At 43.8% G+C, this 7503-nt stretch overlaps 1 protein-coding gene across 1 annotated transcript in view; it reads right to left on the bottom strand.

The window, feature by feature from the left end:
- Nucleotides 1-7503, bottom strand: part of TSHZ1 (teashirt zinc finger homeobox 1) — a 76300-nt gene that overhangs the window by 25211 nt on the left and 43586 nt on the right. The gene's annotated exons all lie outside the window — the stretch shown is intronic.

A 7503-nucleotide genomic window follows, 5' to 3' on the forward strand; every position in this document is an offset into this window, starting at 1 on the left:
AAAGTAGCCTTGAGCAAAGATACAATTATAGCTGAAAAGCATCTTAGGTTCCTGACTGTTGCTGGCATTACGATATAAATCAACAATTGCTTCTTCCCTTTCCTCTGCAGCCCCTCCCCTCCAAACTCAAAACACAGAATTTTCCAGAATCAAAAACTTGGTAAAAGGTCATTTTGTTTTCCTCAATGCCATAAAAACGGCATAGCTAGATCTGACATGCATATGCAAATCAGCTCGGTAAAACACTGATTTTCCTTCACACTGAATTACTGTATCTATATGAAAATGGATACAAACACCACAACCAACAAAAAAAAAAAGAAAAAAAGAAAACACAATCTCTGTGGTTAGTTGCCAAGATGCAAACAAGAATCATAGACATATTGAACACAGTTACTGTTTCTTGGCCCATAACTCCAGCAAACCATGTCCTCAATGGATAAATACCTATTTCAATTTATTCCATTGTATTAAGAGTTAGAAATGCTAACATTTGCTTGCAAGAAAAAGGACTTGTAAAATACACAACAAGGTGTCAGAAGAAGATATTGACTATTGATAACTTATTTATGGGGTATTTAACACAAAACAGAACTGTGTATCTAAGAGTTCAAGAAAGAACAGCAGGGGTTGAGGGTGAAAAAGCCAGTAACATGAATGGAAACATTCATGGTGGGCCCTCCCCTTCTCCGTCCCAGCACCTGCTAGCCCTCAGAAAAGCATCTTAAGTCAAAGTGATAAAAGACAAATCTGATTGTGACATGGAAGTAATCTTACTTTGATAATGATAATGATAAATGATATTGCTGACAAATGACTTCGTGCTCTTTATTTTTTTTTAAGATATGACTGCAAGGTACATATTTACTCAGATATTTAATGAACTTGCACACCGAACAGTATGGAGCTTTCTCAAGTATAAATGAATTGATTATGGAGGTCGCATGGTGTCACATAAAAGGCACTGGACTGGCAATCAGAAAACTGAACTCTCATATTCTTTCTACAGCTGGTATCACTGGGAAACCTTGAACAGTATCCACAAGCTACCCCAAGTCTCCATCTCCTAATCTATGAGAAAGGTAGGGGTATAACAGATGATCCTTAAAACCCATTCCATGGGACGCCTGGGTGGCTCAGAGGTTGAGTGTCTGCCTTCGGCCCAGGGCATGATCCTGGAGTCTCGGGATCGGGTCCCACATCGGGCTCCCTACATGGAGCCTGCTTCTTTCTCTGCCTATGTCTCTGCCTCTGTCTCTGTGTCTCTCATGAATAAATGGAATCTTTAAAAAAAATAAAAATAAAAATAAAACCCATTCCAGCCTGAAAATGTTCTTCGAGTCTTTTGGGGGCCAGCAGAAGCAACACGCAGGGCACAGACGATGAGCAAGAAAGTGATCGAGCCCCTGTGGATCAGTGGTGTGCCGAAGCAGTGGAGGGAACGGTGCCTTCCACTCCAGGAAGGAAGAGATTCTGCTTCCTAGGAGGAAAGGGGGGGAGCTTCTCAAAAATAAAACACTGAGCTGCCCTAAAAGGACTTCCAAAGGCAGAGCAGGGTAGGAGAGATGACAAGAGAAAGCAGAGTAAGCAGAGCCGTGGCTGCTGTGGAGTGTGTGGCCCTTGGAAACTGAGAAGGGCCTTGCTTCCACCCGAATATGAAGGCTGCATTTGCTCTCTTCTAACAGGGTCAATTCCGAGGCCAAGATAAATGCCTAATCCAGCTCTCTCCAGCTCAACTGGATGTACCAGATGGCCCTAGCCAAGAGGCAATTTGACAATTTATGTTTCTATCGTAACCCTACAAGTTACATCGTGCCATGTCATGTAGGGCCATAGCTTGTTTAACACCTGCAATGGTGCTTAGCATATAGGAGGGACTCAATAAAGATTGGCTGAATGGATCAAAGAATACACAAAAGCATTTTATTTAATCTGACTCAATATCATGCTATATAATAGTCTTACCTGACTTCATCATCTCTGCCCATTTTTTTTTTTTTAATAGTACAACAAAAGGAGAGTGTAGATGGTAACCAGAATCTCCCATAAACTTTCAGGAACCACACAAATGCTTTCTGAGAAATCAGGGAGATTTGGGAACCCAGTGCAAGTTCTAAAACACGAAAGCTTTAGAGGCCCAGTGTTGCGTCTCTTGACTGGATTGGAGGCCACCATCTCCTCGGGACCATATCCTCCCCCCTGTACCCTGAAGTGATGCAAGGCACAGCTTCCCCTCCTGTGGAGGACACTAGCCAGTTTCCCTCAAGGGTCTGGTTCAAATGGGGGCCAAATCCCACGTGAGCTGTAGCCATTTATTTGCTTATTTATTACACAATTATTAAGCCGATCTGTAAAATCACCCTCTATGGAAACTAATATGATCCCCCATATCCAAACTCTCATTTGATTTTAAATCCCCGTAAGTCTGGCTTTTCGTTTCAGGCAAAGATCCCACAGCATTGAAAGGCTGCAGCTATTAGAAGGACACTATCATTTCCTCTTATCAGTCACAGTTAAGAAGTGAATATGTTATGTAACTACGAAATGAGAAATTATGTTTTCAACAAGGTGGAAAGAACCAGAAGTCTTGAAGAGAGCCACAATGGGACTTCCAGCCCTGGGGGAGGTGGGGAAGTACCTGTCGGCTGGGGCAGCTCCTCCTGCTGGTGGCAGAGGTGTCCTCATCCCCGGATGTCTATCTGTGTCAGGGTTTATGGGAACGGGTGCAGGGGGTCAGGCCATGTATTAAAGACGCCAGTATGAGCCAACAAATATTCCAACCATTCTTTATAAAACATCTTTCTGTAGAGAGATGACTGTGGTCCTTCAAAGGATTCACCCAGGAGGCCATAAATTTGTTACAATGATGCTGCCATCAATCAAAGTGTTTTTGGAACTTCTCTTTTGGCAGAATTAGTCAGCTCATCTCTTATGAGACTTAGTATCTTCCTTGCAGGTGTAGAATCTGCTGCCCTGTTCTATCTCCCCTGCCTTCTATGTGGCAGCCCCTCCACCCCATGGCAAGTTGTTGGCCAATACTCAGGTCCCTCTTTTCCAAGCACACTGCAGACCCATCCTCCCCTGCCTCCTTGAGATGAGAGGCGGCTGAGGAAATACGAGCAGAGGCGATTCTGTGTCCCTTCCAGGGAGTCTGTAGAGCTAGTGTGCATGCCACCCAACACACCTGCCACGCGACCAGCAATGGTCTAGGTGGTGGTGGTGCCTCAGCTGAGGGCCTGACTGGGGACAACGTGCTGCCTATGCAGAGTCGGATGTGGGGCCTGGATGGGAGAGTCATCCCAGGTACCTGAAGCCACAGAGATGTGGGGCTTGTTAGTTAACTGCACAGCCATTCTGTCAGATGCAGTTCTCTACCTCCTTTATACCCCAAATTCTCATATAAACTGGGTTGCAACACCCATCACCTTAGCAACCCAGCGGCTAAGGACCTCCAGGAAAGAATCTTTCGAGGACAGCTGGAAAATGAGGTCAGAGAGAGAGAGGAAACTGCAGACCCAGGCTGAGATTGGCAACAGGGAGAAGGAAGCACACTTTCAATCGACTGGGCGATTTTGGTCAATTACATTTGATAGATAGTCAGTATGAAACTATGAGGTTACCTGAAGCCCATCTGCCCTGGGTCCCTTCAACTTGGGAAATTAAGGCTTCCCTGGGCACATGCATGCATTATAGCTGTAGGCTGGTGTGCGGTGTGCGGTACCTGGGCATCCAACGACGTGCACTGTTTCAGGCCAATGCCAAATGATGGCAGCCCTGAGGCAAGACCGGTCAGCACCCACAAGAGCTCGCACCAAAAGCAGGGGTGCTGCCAATCCCACCCTACTATTTCCTCCGCAAAGCCTTCTCGAGGGAGAGTCAGCAGCTGGCCTATGCCTCTCCATCTCAGGACAGAGGGTGGGCACCGTAGCCATAGCAGTAGGGCGTGAGAAAACAGCAGGAAGAGAAGACTCTGTCCACAGCATGGACACGGAGATTCTGCTCACGCTCTTCTGCATATTCTAAAGCCATTTACTGAGCTGCAGTGATTTGGCAGCAGGTTATTCACTGCAGAGATGCGCGATGGAGAGGCAGCCTTTGTCTTCGCAGAACTGAAAAGTAGGATGTGAGAAGGACACCTTCAACTCGTTTTCATGCACGACAAACTGCTGGAAGTGCTGTGCCAGTGGCAGACCCACGACTAGGGAAAAGGCAAGGGCAGAAGAAATCCTTACCTTGTCAAGAAGGTATAAGGAACGTTTATGGTTGAAGCAAATTCAAACCCTAATGAGCAACACCAAGGACACATGAGAAGCACAGGCTAAGAAGCCGGGCCGGGACACAGGAGGAGCCCTCTGAGGTCTGTGCTCATGCACGCATGCACTCTTGCCTTCCTCCACACATGGACTCTACCAGGATGAACAAGCAAGAAACTATCTACAAAGCACAGAGTTTTGTGAGGCCCGAGTGGCACAAGCATACTAAGAGGCTCACAAAAAGCCTGGGACATCACATACTCAGTAATAGATGTTAATGACACCCTTCTGGAAAGCAATTTGACAATTCAAATGACACAAACCCTTTGGCCTCCCAATAGCCTACTGGAGGACAAGTCATATGTAAATATCCAGCAGCATGATTTGGGATGGTCCACAACCAGAAACAGCCTGAACATCCACCAATAAGGTAAAAGCTGAACAAATGTGGGGCAGCCATACCTCGAAACATATACAGCCTAAAAATAGACCAAGACGTCTCTCTGAGTGATGATCATGACTTATTTTTAAGTGAGAAAGTCAAACTGTACAAAAATGATTCTACTTTTCAGAGAATAAAGATAACCCCACATGTGGTACATATGTTTTCACACATATGTATGAGCAGAGAGAAAGGTGAAGAAAACAGAACCAGGCTGTCTTTCTGGGTTACCTTTGTGGGAGGGGAGATAGAAAGGGAGAGAAGGGGAAAAATTAATAACTTTTTAACCATTTTTATTATGAATGCAAATTCTTTTTTAGATCTTTATTACTTAAAATAAGCATGTACTGTTTTAGAATTTAAAAAATAAGGTAAGACCATGTGGATAAGCAGTAGCTGACACTAACATCATCACTGACACTGGTATCATCCTCATCACCATCATTACTGTCACCATGACCATCACCACCATCACTACCACTATCACCACCATCACCATGACCATCATCACCCTGACCATCATCATCACCATGGCCATGATCTTCACCCATCACCACCATCATCACCATCACCATCATCTTCACCCATCACCACCACCATTATCACAATCATTACTATCACCATCACCACCATCATCATCACTATTATCGACAATCATTATCACGAGCATCACCAGCATCACCACTATCATCATCTTCATCCATCACCATCATTACAATCATCACCATCATCTCCATCATCACCATCATCTTCACCCATCACCATCATTATCACCACCATGACCATTATCACCATCACCACCATCATCACCAACACCACCATCATTACCAGCATCATCATCACTATTATCACAATCATCACCATCACCATTATCACTATCATGACCATCATCATCACCAGCATCACCATCATCATTACCATTATCACCACCATCTAAGAGTTGCTAGCACAGTGATCCTTTCTGAATTTCACTGTGAGCCCAGATAAGAAGGGAAATCCTAAATGGAATCTCCAGAACGTTTTTCTAACTGATAGCTATAATTCATTAATGGGTCATAAAATCAGTTTAGCAGCATTTTTACAATAGGATGGAATATACAGATCTTTCTTTGTCTTACAATGGGGTTACATCCTGATAAATCCATCCTAAATTGAAAATATCATAATCTGAAGATGCATTCAATACCACTGATATACCAAACATCACAGTTTAGCCTAGCCTCCACTATACGTGTGCAGAACACACATGTTCCTTACAGCTGGAGGGAATGAAGTGCCGATGGGTATCAGATACTAGCTAGTCCACCATGGACATACTATTTCAACACAAAATATGTGTCAGTGGGGGAGCGGGGCTCACAGAGAGAACCATGTCAGTGTGTACCACACACACTCCATCAATTCATCCTAACAATTCATCTCGAGTTTTGATCATGGAGGAGCACAGCTGAGGGGCCACCATGCTAGTGTTCTCACACCATGATCAGCCTGCAGACACCTTGTGTTGCATTTGTGTTAAAGAGCAAGCAGGTCCTATGAGTAGGGGCAAGCTGCCTCCACGTGCTCAGAGAACACCTCCTCTATTCCTGCACTAATAATAATGTCTCGTGCACTGCTTTCTCCAGATGACCCCATTAATGATGACAGCAGCCGGCACTTCCAACAGCACTGTGTGCCAGATCCAGTTCTGAGCACCTCAGCTATCTTAAATTACTTACTCCTCACGATTCCATCATTTTACAGAGAAAGAAACTGAGGCCAACAGCGTGTCTCAGGAGGTAGGTGAGTATTTGTGATCAAAGGAACATGCAGAAAGCAACTGAAATTAGGTGTGTTGTTTGAATCCTTGAAGTTAAGGAATGGAGAATATAGGTCTGACCAAGGATTGGGGGTGCTCTGGGATTCCTCTTTCTACAATAGAGACGCCAAATCAGACAGAAATTGTCCAGAATCAAAAGCAAAGACTTTCATTCCTTTACTTATAGATACCAGCCCTTTTTTCCTGCTAACACAGAGCTTTGAAAGCAATGTAAGACCAAGTTTTTTAAATGAACAATTTCCTAGATGAGTAACTTACTAAACATCCTCAACCAATAACCTTAAAAACATTTTCTCATAGGAAGCACTTGCTGCACTCTCACTTCCTGTGCTTACTCCTAGTCAAGATCCTCAAACATCAACTCAACTGTGTGCTTCTTTTTGGCACATGATGAGAAGCATGGTTTAGAGCAGCAATAAAAATGGTCCATTACTTACAGATAGTTTAGCAGTCTCTATGTGCATTAAGAGTTTTGGTAAATGTTTCAAATGCATTACTGCAGAACACAAGAAATCACATGCTCTTTGGGGTCTTGAGTGATCCGTCAATGAAGGGGATTAGTTCATTAATGATCTCCCGATTGAAGCCAATTTCGTCACGTGGTTTAACTGAATCTTTGAAAACTGCCACAAAGAACAGTTTGGGTCCTTTCATCAGGGATGCAGATGTAAGCGGGTACTTCATATACATCTCTGAGGCAATAAATACACATCACCACTATTTTCTGATAAATAGGCAGTAAAATAAAGTTATCTAGATATTTTTAGAAGAACAGCAACTCACCGTGAGTCTGTCATAAGTAAATTACTTCATCTGAAATGCCACAGCTCCAACATAAAGCAAAAGTCTTAATTTCGAGCATAAAAATGACTCTTCTGACCTCACTGGCTCTGTTTGTATGTGGAAAAGGGGTAGGTGAAAATGTGCACTGTTGGTGGCTTTCTCTACCTACATTTGATGTGCTGCTTTAGAAATTATAGAAAGATCTC

Source organism: Canis lupus, chromosome 1 (assembly GCF_003254725.2).
Source record: "Canis lupus dingo isolate Sandy chromosome 1, ASM325472v2, whole genome shotgun sequence".
Classification (NCBI taxonomy): Eukaryota; Metazoa; Chordata; class Mammalia; order Carnivora; family Canidae; genus Canis; species Canis lupus.